The sequence below is a fragment of the Protopterus annectens genome, chromosome 1.part1 (assembly GCF_019279795.1).
Source record: "Protopterus annectens isolate FY-2018-M chromosome 1.part1, PAN1.0, whole genome shotgun sequence".
NCBI lineage: Eukaryota > Metazoa > Chordata > Ceratodontiformes > Protopteridae > Protopterus > Protopterus annectens.
The window spans coordinates 7814540-7827304 of NC_056726.1; positions in this window are offsets into that span (position 1 = coordinate 7814540).

Consider the following 12765-nt stretch of genomic DNA (forward strand, 5'->3'; position numbering starts at 1 on the left):
GCCTGAGAGACCAGATACAGTAATTCAGGACTTATCCATTTGTTGATGGTTCTTTAATAGCTGGTTTCAATATTGAGTCCCCAAAAATTAAAACTTTGTGTGATTCACTTATCCATTGCACTGTTATCTTTTCACTTTCTTTAACATCAACATAATCTAATGAATCATGAGATTCAGTCTATCTTATCCTTTTAATATATCTACTGATAGTAATATTCTTATTACATCTATCTGATTTAGGTTCTAATAAAATAGAAGGAGAATTCTCTATAGTTATACAATCTAAATGTACAATTCAATTATTCCTAAACTCAGTTAGAGCCTTTGTATCATAAACTTCCCTTCTGCTCTTAGATACAATGATTTCTGGTATGGACACGCAGGCCTATGTTGTTGTTCAAATGAACTTGAGTGAACGCTATTCAACAAAACATGTAATTCATCTGAACTGAGGTTATCTACGGAATTGTTTTCTCCATTTTCTGTGTCAGCTATCAGCTACCCCATCAATAGTATTTAACTCCAATTGGAATTCAGAAGCAACATCCACAACCTGCTCTTCTGCCTCATCACATCCAGTATTTTTACTCTTTTTTGTAGTACAATGTCTTGTTCCATTCTTCTTTTTTTGTACTCTTAGCTTCTTTCATTGTTGTGGAATCTGACTTACTATCCCATTTACACTGTTATCCAGAAGCAATTTCTGATTAACATTCTGTTTATGGAAATCCAAACACTCATGGATTGATTTCAAGTCAATTAAGTATTCAGAAATTGTAATAAATGCTTTTCTAAAATGACACATACAAGTGTATTCTGTATTATCAGTAAAGGACTTGCAAGCAATGACGTTCAAAAGTTCAAGTAGTTTAGTGCAATTTAAGCAAGTATTAGATTCACCTTCCTAATAATACAGTTTACAATGCACACATTTTTTGATATATTTTTATTTTATAAAGATTTCCAAGATATACAAATTTGGTGAGTCCATATTTTGCTAAATGTTTAAAAAATAAAGTATATACTTAAATTACTTGTAAAATTAAGTGTAAAAAGTTTAAAACTTACATTTATGTACCCCTCCCTCACTCTTCACTTTATCACTTAATCATGGAAAGACAAGCAAAGCTCATCTTTGCATCTATGCATCCCTGCTCTGCTCACGTCCGCTTACCAGGAGAGAGATTTTAAGCTGTACAAGCTTCTGTCTGACTGGAATCAACAACTCTCCACGAAGTTAAAAGTAAAACAAAATAAAACAAACAACTGTTGCCCCATTGTCCTTTAAGGGACAGGTGATAAGATAGAAAATAATTGTAAAATGAAACACCATCTGTTTCGCCTCCATTGAAAACATGGGTCCCAAATATATACTCACATCTGCTTGGCAGGCAAGAGATTTTAAGCAGTACAAGCTTCTGTCCAATTGGATGGGAGCATCCACAGCCCCAATAACATCAAAAACCCTCCAGGAAGTTAAAAATAAAACAAAATAAAGGGAATAACTGTTGCCCCATTGTCCTTAAAAGTAGAGGAGGTAAGACAGAAAATAATCATGAAAAGAAACACCAGCTGTTTGCCCTCAGTTGAAGACATGGGTTTTCAATATTTTGAACTTTCAAGATTTTGGTCTCAGGATTTTGGTCTTTCAGGGTTCTGTAGCGCTCATATATATGTGTGTGTGTGTGTGTGTGTGTGTGTGTGTGTGTGTGTGTGTGTGTGTGTGTGTGTGTGTGTATATATATATATACACACACACACACACACACACACACACACACACATACATAATATACACATAATACCTCTCAACTTCCTACAGCAAGAAATCTGGACAAAGCCATAAATAATGAGGGGACAAAGGCCCAGAAATAGGGGAAATTTTTAAATATTGTTCTTAAAAACTTGGAAAGTAAAACAAAAAAGAAAAATTCGATCACCACGACCACTGATAAATATTAAAGTTTAATGAGCAGCTCAGCAGATATAAGAAAAATAGAAACTCCATTTGTATAACAACTAAACTACAGAGGTCAATCACTAAGATAACAATACAAAGATTATTGAAAGTATATGTATAAAAAAAACTTTATTTTTATATAATAACTACAGTTAGTGAAGAAATGGGCATAACTTAAGAATAGTTTTAACAATTGTCTTCATAACAGCAGTATGCACGAGACATATACCTAGGACATATACCTAGGAATATATTAAATAATCAATTTGACATGTATTCACATATGTTTTTTATTTGTTTGTATTCATATGTTATTTAGCTGTTTTAGCTATATTTACTATGTTCTGATATACACTGAGATTTTAACATCTGTTATTTTTTAGATGAGTGATTTTTTTTGGCTAAAGAGACAGCTTTACAGTGACATGTTTGGTTTATAATTATTTATTATTATGTATTTTTGAAGTTTGTATGAATGTTTTTGATCAACAGGTCATTATATTTCTGATTGGTTGCTCTGTAAGACTCAAGAGTTTTGTTGAACCTGATTTGCTGTTTTAATCAAATAGTTACACCTACTGCTATAATTATACCTTTTTTATGAATGAGCTGTTTCTACTTAGTAATTGATCAGGTAATATATTGCTGATTGGATAAGGAACCTTAAGCTAATATTTAAGTCAATGAATTATCAGTGTTTTTAAATTAGGTCTGATGAAGCAGTGAACGAACTGTGAAAGCATTTACCTCTGTATTTTAGTTGCTATACAAACAGAGTTTCTGTATTTCTGTTATATCTGCCAAGCCGCTCATTAAACTTTAATATTTTTCCATGCTTGTGGTGAACGAAGTTTTTTTTTTTGGTTTTCTTTGCTGGACTTTGTTGACTTCATTTACCCCTGGTCGATAAACGTTTGCTCTAAACTTAGAAAGTAGATAGAATAACAGGTTTTGCATTAGCATGAATTTTCTGGTGGGTATGAAGTCTGAAACTCAAATGTCTGTCATTATTTTCTATCTTAAATCTTCAATGATTTGCTAAAAATTTTTAAATTTTATGAAAAATGGACCAAAAACATGAGGCAAAAAATGCTGGCATTCTGCGAAAATTTGTACAGTTGAGAGATATGATGCACATATATAAACTACAGTAATGTGAAATAATGAAAGAATCCCTTTTGGCTTTTTATAGATTACTGCCTTTCTGAACAGCTGTGGCATTTATAACATTTTATCATTTTGTTCAGCTTTGGAAATAATGCTGACCAAGAGAGAATCAGTTTAAAGAGGACCCTAAGGTTATTTTTTTTCCTCATGGAAAATGACAAAGTCTAGCAGAATAAAAACAGCCTTAGGCTGTTCACACTCCCAGCTGGTAATAATCAAAAAGTTAAAATTTCATCAAGGAAACTTGAGAAAACATGAAGGCAATTTTAACAGTCTTGCACAAGTTAAGAGAAAATCAAATTTAGAACCCATGAGCAGTAAAGCCGCAAATTTGAAGGGTTAACAATAATAAATTTCTGCAAATACCATTTTCAAGACATTACTGAAAGCAGCTGCAAGCTGACATGGCTTGGAAGAGTAACTGATAGAAACTAAAGTGTCTGGGGAATATTTTGACATCTGTAAATATGTCAGATATACTTTTGAAACAAAGCTCTCATGAAAAGTGTGATGAAGTCACACTATGAGAAATTATCTTTTAGTGGCAGTTTTGTTCTAGAATAGACTAACAAATTGTCTTGTGTTATAGTCTTTAAACCTGTTTTATGAGAATATTATACATACATACCGTTTCCTTTAATGTTTCTTTCCTTACCTAGACATGGGATTTCTACAGTGAAGATTATACTTCTGTCAGGAATGGGCTTTCTTTTCTAAGAACCTCAGAATATTTGTAATAATGATGTAACAATGTCTGGGATTCAGAAATCTGGATAACAGTGCACAAACCTGTATTAAGCAGGTTCACGCAATACAATCTGGGTTTCTGATTCAGAGACCGCAGTAGTTCCACAGATGTAAGTAGGATTTGAACCATAATACTACACCAGCCTCACTGTCAGTGGCTATATACAAATGCAGCAGTCCAGGGGCACAGCTAGTGTTAAAATAGCCAGATGTGCTTCCCCTGAACCTTTTGCAGGGATTATAATTGAAGAATGCATTAATGCAATTTATATCTCTACCTCACTATTTGGTGAGTGAAACAAAAAAGGGTACCTGGTCTTTTGATGGCATACACCCATTCAGTCTTTTGGCAAGAGTAGGGCTGTTAGCACTGCAGGAGGCAAGTACTTAGAAGTTATCTGTATGTGTGTGTGTGTGTGTGTGTGTGTGTGTGTGTGTGTGTGTGTGTGTGTGTGTGTGTGTGTGTGTGTGTGTGTGTGTGTGTGTGTGTGTGTGTGTGTGTGTGTGTGTGTGTGTGTGTGTGTGTGCACATTTGTAGGTACCCAAGTGTTGAGTGGGTTGGTATGAAGAAAGCTAAGCTGTTACCAATAACTGCAAAGTGTTCAAGTCAGAGACATTTCAGAGACATTATATCACTGTCATGTGATTGGGCACTGTAGCATTACCAACATAGCTCTGGAGTGCAGTTATGGTGGAGCATGTCTCATTCAAGAAATGTCTTTCTGTCAGAACTTTAATGAAAATAAATTTCATTATTTGTATTCAGTGCAAGAAAAAATATTGTTATGGTCTCAGATACAGAACTGCAGGGTCTAGTGTAAATTATTGCATTATAGATATCTTACAGACATATATTCAGTTTGGTTTTGGTTTTCTAATATCCAAGCCCTTTTGCTAGCAGTCAGTTTTAAAAAGTCACTTGAGTCAGATGGAAAAACTATGATGGAAATCAGGTAGTAGGAGTTTTAACAGCAGCAGCACAGAGGCTTTCAGCTATTCAGCAAAACACTATAAAAACAGAGACATTGATTCAGTTTAACTCTGTTAGAATTCAGCTGCTAGATCACACAACTGTGAATTACTGGCCTGAAGTATACATATATATTATAAACAAAATGCATGTTATTGTTTACATTTGTTTCAGAAAAGGTATATTGACTTTGATAACTTGAAATAGGTACCTTGCAGATGATACTTTACATTTATTTCAATATATTTACCTCAATTTTCTTCAATGAAAATAAACTGCCAGGACAGTCTTAACTCAGTGCTGTTGCACACAAAATGAGACAGGGCTACATTGACATGCAGAAAAGTTTATATGGATTATAATCAGAACACAAAGACTGCAGGGGTCTATGTTTGTTCATTGAATAAAACTAACATTGAATGGCTAATACTCGAACATTAATATTACCGAAGATGTTTGTCTTTGAAAATAAAATCATTGAATAGCCATAGTTGGCCAATGACCAGGATGTAATCAGGGGTGGCTCGTGCTATAGGACTGCGGGACTGCAGCCCCTCCACCTGTAAAATGGATTAAATAAATTCCCCATTCCCCCCACCGTAGAACATATTAAAATAAAAATTCTCAGACTCAGCATGCATGCTTAGTTCCTGACTGCTGTATTAGGCAGACCAGAACTCCAAGCATGCATGCTTGGGCATTCCAAGCTCCAGACTGCTCTGTTAAGCAGTCTGGATAAGGAAGGCAGGAAACTCCACCCTTCCAGCCCAGAGGTCTTTGCGGTGACAACCACACAAACCAGAAGGTCACTGGACTGCATCGCCTGCAGGAGGCTCCAGCTCCTCACATCAGACCCAACAGCATGCACAGGCCATTATAGAGGACCGATCAAGCTGCAGGATTGTTACGGAGGAGCTGGTCTGAGGAGGACATAGCTGAGTACAGAGACAGGTAGGGTGATTATGAAGGACAGGTGTGTGTGTGTGTGTGTGTGTGTGTGTGTGTGAAATGCCCCAGTTGCTTCATGGTGGTGGGTAAAGAGTAAGGCTTGAACTCTGTACCTTGGGCCCAAGTGACAAGAGCCTGAATTCCCTACCCACCACCATTTGTAAAACATTTGCAGATTTTTGCCTCATATTTGTTCTGTTCCTCATAAAATCTGTGGTTTCTGCATTTTTGTTACTTTATTTAGCACAGCTAGTAGTACAGTGGTGCAGTGGTAGCAGTGTTGCCTAACAGCTACAGGTTGTTTGGTTTGATTCTTGGCTGGGGTGCCTTCTATGTGGAGTCTTTACGTCCTCCCTTTGTTTGTGTGGGTTTGCTCTTGTGTTCTCAGTGGGTATTTGTCCCTATTTTGTGGACTGTATTCCCCCATTATTGGCTTTGTCCATGTTTTTTGTGCCAAGGTTGAGAGCTATGGTGGTAACTGAACTCACTGAATATGTTTGGGGGATGTATTCCCCCATTATGGCTTTGTTCAGGTGTTTTGTGCTAAGATATTGACAGCTATGGCGAGAACTGAATTCACTAAATAGTAGCCATTTAAGTTTCAGTCTTCCTTTCTTTCATAAAAATAGTTGATTTGGCATAGTGGTATGTTGCTCTGGCTGTTTTGCACAGAGTCCTGGGTTAAATACTTGGCAGTGAAAGTATGGTGGTAACACAGCATTGTATTCTAGCAACTTTCCAACATTATACAAGCAATGTTTAAAATGTGTCCCTGGTTTTTGGGCTTTTGTCCCCCCCCCCAATAAATTTTGGCTTTTTCCAGATTTCTTGAGCTGCAAAGTTCAGAGATACAGCTGAGTGTCGAGTAGATTTTACAAGAAGCTGAGAGCTGCAGGGAGACAAAAGTTTAGTGCTGCTTATGCCAAGTCTGTTTGCATTATAAATAGCACAACAGGTAGTGTATTTGGTTTTGATGCAGAAGGCTGTGGGTTCTACTCCCACAGTAGGTAGTTCCATTGCTGATACTGTACTCTGTTGTAAAGGGGATGGATGCTGCAGTATTCCTTGGCGAAGATACCTAGTAACTATGAACCTGCTATCAGTTTGCCATCCATTCCCTATTGTGATATTGCTAGCATTATCATTTTTTAATGCAACATAGGCAATTTATTCCTCAAGGGCAACAGGCACTTTATTTGTAGATGAAACAATGACATCTAAAGTTGTTTGCTAGCAGTAACCTCTTCATTAGTTAACATATTTCTTTAATGTGAAATTATTTAGATGACTTTTACTTCTTCAGAGATTGTGCATATTCACTGATACTGGTGGACTGTAGAAGTTTGAGTAGAGTTTTATGATGGAAATGTTCTGAATTGGGCAGTTTTGTCATTACTGGTGCATGCATTTTGTTTCATTGTTTACTGGAAAAATGTTCAAAACAATAAATTTAAAATGCCCTCTAACAACTGTACTGTATTGTACAAGGAATATAATTTAATACAGTCAAGAAGGTGTATCAAAGAGCATGTGTATGTTTCGTGTTCAAGGGGCCTATGATTTGAAAACAACCCAAAATTAATCTTTATCTGCCACTGGCAAAATGTATTTGCTTTGAATGTGGGTTTCAATGCTGTTTCAATGAATGTGAGTTTCAAGGGCAGAGAAGTTTTAATGCTAAGTCTATTTTCATTGTGAGACTGCATTGCTTTGTTTATAAGATATCTATTAGGGTTTATGCTGTAAAATATAAAATAAAACTTTCAAATGAAATCCATACCATCGCAGAAGTAAAGCAGTATGCACATTACAGTGTTTATGGCAAATGGGATGAAATAACCAAGGAATGGGACATTGGAATGGCTGCAGGGGGGACACTCCATTCGAACATGATTTTGTGAGGGAGGAAGGGCAGCAAACTGAGACAGCCCCAGCTGAACTATACCTCTCAACTGTCCAGAATTTTGCAGAATGAATAGATTTTTGCTTCTTATTTTTGGTTTGTTCCTCATAAAATTTGTGGTTTTCTGCAAAATCATTTAGGAATGAAGTCACTAAATAATGACAGACATTGAGTTTCAGATGTTATAACCTTCAGAAAAATGCATGCTAAAGCAAGACCTGTTATTCTATCAACTGTCTTTTTAGTACTGTTTGTATGTTCCCCCAATATATTTGGCCTTATCCAGATTTCCTGCATTAAGAGGTTGAGAGGTACGTGCAAATAAATCGCTTTATAGAATTAGGAATATCCAAACCTCTCAACTGCCTCCAATTTTGGCTCAAAATCTTGCTCTCCCCCTAATAATCCCTCTGCAAAATGGCAATTTTGGAAGAAAACATGGAGGGTTAACAATTATAAATAACTGTAATAATCAGAGTTATAGATTACTTTTATTTCAGAAATGCATGTAGATGCCTTTATTTTGTCAGCTGCTCAAGTTAACAGTACTAATTTTAAAAAGGTGCCCTTTCTTTGACAGGTTCCCAGCTGTATTGTGTGGCAATTTTATATTTTTGCGTGACATATTTGGTCTTTTTTTCATAAAATTGTGGTTTTCTGGCAAATTAGTAGCAAATCATTAAATTAAAGATTGAAGTTAGAAAATAATAGCAGACATTTGAGTTTCAGATTTCATACCCTTCAAAAATTCATACTAATGCAAGACCTACTACTATTCTATTATCTTTCTAAGTTTATGAGCAATATTTAAAAATTGTCTTTATTTTTGGGCCTGTGTCCCACTTCTATGTATGGCTTTGTCAAGATTTCTTGCTCTGAGGTTGAGAGGTATGAGTATCAGAGCCATCACCGTCAGCCAGAGACATTTCAACCTGTGACCTACTTGTTGCACTCCACTCCCCATTGTAGTGGCTCTGGATGTGTCCAAGCAAAGCAAGGAGCAGTTATGCATTGTAAGTGTGCAGAGTATTCCCCCATCCAAGGTAGAACACAAGTATGGCTTTTAATCTATCCTTGATTTTGCAGAATGTTCTGGTTTTCTGTCATATTTTTATACTGTTGATTTATGTTTCTTATTATTCAGAAAATGCATGCTGTTGCAGTGCCCTGTTGCTCTGTATTAAAGTAGCAATGCTTTAATGACCATCAGGTAAGCTTGTCAGAGATTGTAAGATGCAAGTAAGCTTTAATAAGCATACTGTTAAAGAATTACCAACATTGAAAGCCTTTCCATTGTTGCCATGCAGAGAATATTTACATAACTAGATAACATATAAACCTTAGGTATTGAAATGCATATGACAGTATTTGTAATAAAGGACAGGATTACAGTATTTTCAGAAGCTTATTTCATTTGTTGGAGACTTGCAGTTATCTTTGCAGGCTTTACCCGTAAACTAAACAGAATGCCAATCTATCATGTGTGGTCCATAACTTGTGCAGTAATCCTTTAAGCAATTCATCTTGCGCTTGTTTCTTGTTCGCTGTTCATTTTTTACTTTGATCATGTGTTCTCCATGAAACAGATAGTTGTTGTCAGGCAGCAGGTCTTTTTTGGATAAGAAACATTTTTACAAGTGGGGGTATCACAGAGATTGCTACTTTCAGCATGTTACTTGGTACTTTTATAAAGCTGAATATAAATTATAATTAGAACTGCAGTGCAAGGAGAAGTGGTTTGAGCTGAGTGCTGCTTGTTTTTTTTTTTTTATATACTTGATTTTGACTGGCATTCCAGTAATGTATTTAAAAAGCAATTTACTTTTTCATGCCTCACAACCTTTGTGTCTCCATCTAGATATTAAGTAAGTTGTCATGTAGCCAATGCACTGAAATATTTCTTTTCTTCTACACTTCATTTTGTCTTGATTGGACTCTCGTAATGGCGGTTTGGCACCCAGGCCAGCATATTTAATTAAAGTTCCAGTTGTTGTGGTTTTGAGCATAGCTCCACCCCTTTCTAGTTGGTCACAGGCCTTCCCATTGGCCCCACCCATTCAGCTGTCTCCTGCAGCCCCTTTTAATTTGAAGTCACCAGACGCCACTGACTGTGATGCATAAGGTAAGCTAAGCAAAACCTTTTATAACTTTACCTTATTCCCCACTGTAGTGCGATCTCAAAGTTGTTATATATAGTTGGGGGTGTGGGGGTAGAGTCCCCCACCTTGGCTGACAAGATGTACAGCATTATTGGACATTCGCAATGTTTCCCAGCTATATCCAGTCAATGATTTTACTTTCAAAAATAAACATCTTCGGTAATATTAACATTCAAGGTTTAACTTTCAAGTATTGGCCATTCGATATTAGTTTTATTTGATGAATGAACAAAGACCTGATGGTAGAGACAGAGAGAGAGAGAGAGAGAGAGAGAGAAAACATAATTTTATATCAGAATGTGTTTAGTATTTCTTCAGGCAGCTTTGAAAAGGTATTGTTCCCATCATTCCTAAAATATGTTGCAGATATAGCTACTGCCCTTGTGGGGTGTACTCTTCAGAGCTCTAGATACATCTTATGGCATGTGATACAGCTCCCAGATCTGGAGTTCCCCTCAGCTGAGGACTAAATTAAAAAAATAGTCCGCTCCTCTGAGTTGAGGACCAAAAAAAAAAAGGTTCTTTCTTTTTTCTTATATCAAACTTCTTGCTACAAATACAAATGCATCAAGTGGCTTGCTACTGTCTAAATGCAACACTTCAGCACTGACCACAAATGTAGTGTCAGCATTCATTTCTAAATGCCAATACTTCACTATCAGGAGATCATTACCGGCCAATCATGCCCCCTAACACCTTGCACCTGGGAATCTGCCTCCTTTACTCTACCCTAGCTACATCTCTGGTGCTATTACAGCTCCTTGCAGAGGGTTGCTGTATTTGTTATTGCAGAATTTGTGCATCATTTATTCCCTACCAACACAGACACCATGCTTCCTAGCTACTTATGCAAGATGGCATGAGGCTGCTTATATGTCCTGCATTATTCAACATTCTCTTCTGTTTTCCTTGTCATTTGGGAGTGTCATGCACTCCTTTGTAATCTTACAATCTTTTTTTTTTTTTTTTGTGACTGTGTAATAACTGCTTTATTATTTTATGTCTTGTTTTTCTTCACTTTCAGATGTCATTATTTGGCATCACATTTATCATTAACAGTTCCTTTCTTGGTACAGATGAAGGATTGAGTTGTGGTGATAAAATACATTCGTATATGTGCTTGTAGCAGGCAAATAATAACTAAGGTTTTCCACCTGCAATATTCATTTATGTTCTTTTTATTCTTCCTCAACCCATGGGTTTGGATCTAATCCTCGGAGCCATCTTGGCTGCATACTCCAGACTTCAGATCCAACTCTTGAGCTCTTTTCTCTATCCATAATGCACTATTCCATCCCCATTACCTCTGATCTCATTTCCCGCCATCATGAACAAATGCAGGTTCCTCTCTCGAGCATTATTAGAGATATCTTTTGTGAGTTAATCCTTTTTGATATAGTTTAACTTTATCTTAGCTTAAGTTAGCTATTCTGTCTCTTAGTTTTCTTGCAACACGTTAGGACCTTTTTACTATTTATCTTCTTACTATTCTTGTTAAATAGTAAATCTTTATTACCATTGCTGGTATCACTGATTACCCTTTTCTCATTAGGGTATTTATTTAAATTACCATCATTGGCAATTAACCCCCCTTTTTCTTCCTTTTCTATCCAAAAAAATCTTGTAGTTTATTTTTTTTTCTTAGCTTGGATAATTACCTACCATGTCAGATAAACCAACAGGTTTTAGGAAATGCACTTCTTGTGGGCATAAAATCCCAAATTTGGATGCCCATAAGGAGTGCATTTTTTAAAATCTGTGTACTGCCTTGGAGCCGGACACTTGGACACTGCTTGTACCATATGCACTACCTTTAATCCAAGAGCCTTGGCAGATAGATGTAACAAACTTATTCTAAAGGGTCTTCTGCATGCTACATCTTCTTCAGGGGCTCAACTCCCCTCCAAAACTAGCAAATCTGCTCCTCTGGAGCATAGGAAATGCTCCCCACTGAAGTCCCCCAGGTCTTCATCAGAGCTGCCATCCAAAAGCAGAAAAACTTCAGATCCAACTCTATTGGATCCAAAGTCTCAACATTCAGATCTGAAGCCATCAAATCCTAAGGCTTTGGCTCCAATAGTTATAACAATAAGCCCTACAGCACCATCATCAGATTCTAGGTCCTCTGATCCAAAGCTGATTACTTCATACAGGAGTCTTACTCCAGAATTTGCTATAAAGCTAGTTTCACACACCCTGCCTTCTCCATTGCTTCAAACACCAAAGAAGCATTCCAGGCCTCCATACACTACTTCCTGTAGGTCCTCCAGAAGCTTATCAGAAGAGGATGTGGATAGGATGATGCAAACATTTCTCAGAGCTCAGATCCAGATGTGGGTCTTACCAATGCCATCCCCTGTCAGATCCACAAGTTTCCTTACCACATCAAAAAACATTTTATCTTCTTCTCTGATTAGTCCAGTGGTTTTAGAGTCCCAGAATCTGAAATCTGTGAGAGGCACAGTGTTGGATCTGAGGAAAGTTCCTTCTTCAACTCTGGCTATATCCTTAACTAGTTCTGCTCCAATAACCTCCAATCAGAATGGTTCCAGGAGCCAAGTGTCAGCATTGGATTTGAGAGGATAGGTTTGACTCCAATTTTGTTGGACCCATTACTTCTCCTAAGAGCCTCAGCCCTGGATGCCTCAGATCTGGTTCCATCCTTGAGGCACAGATCCGAGAGTGGTTGAGTCCTACCTTCATCTTTAGTTTCAACTCTGAAAGGGCAGGTCAAAGCTTCTCCAGGTCCATTGGCTTTTGACAAAGTTAAAAGGGCCTTTTCTCTCCCAAGAGAACTGTCCTTTCACTTTTCAGAGCCTATCCCTTTTTTCTTATTGATTCCAAGCTCTGAGTCAATCAGGCCTATTTTACATGGACAGCCAGTTCCAATAAGTGTCCAACCAGTTCCAGT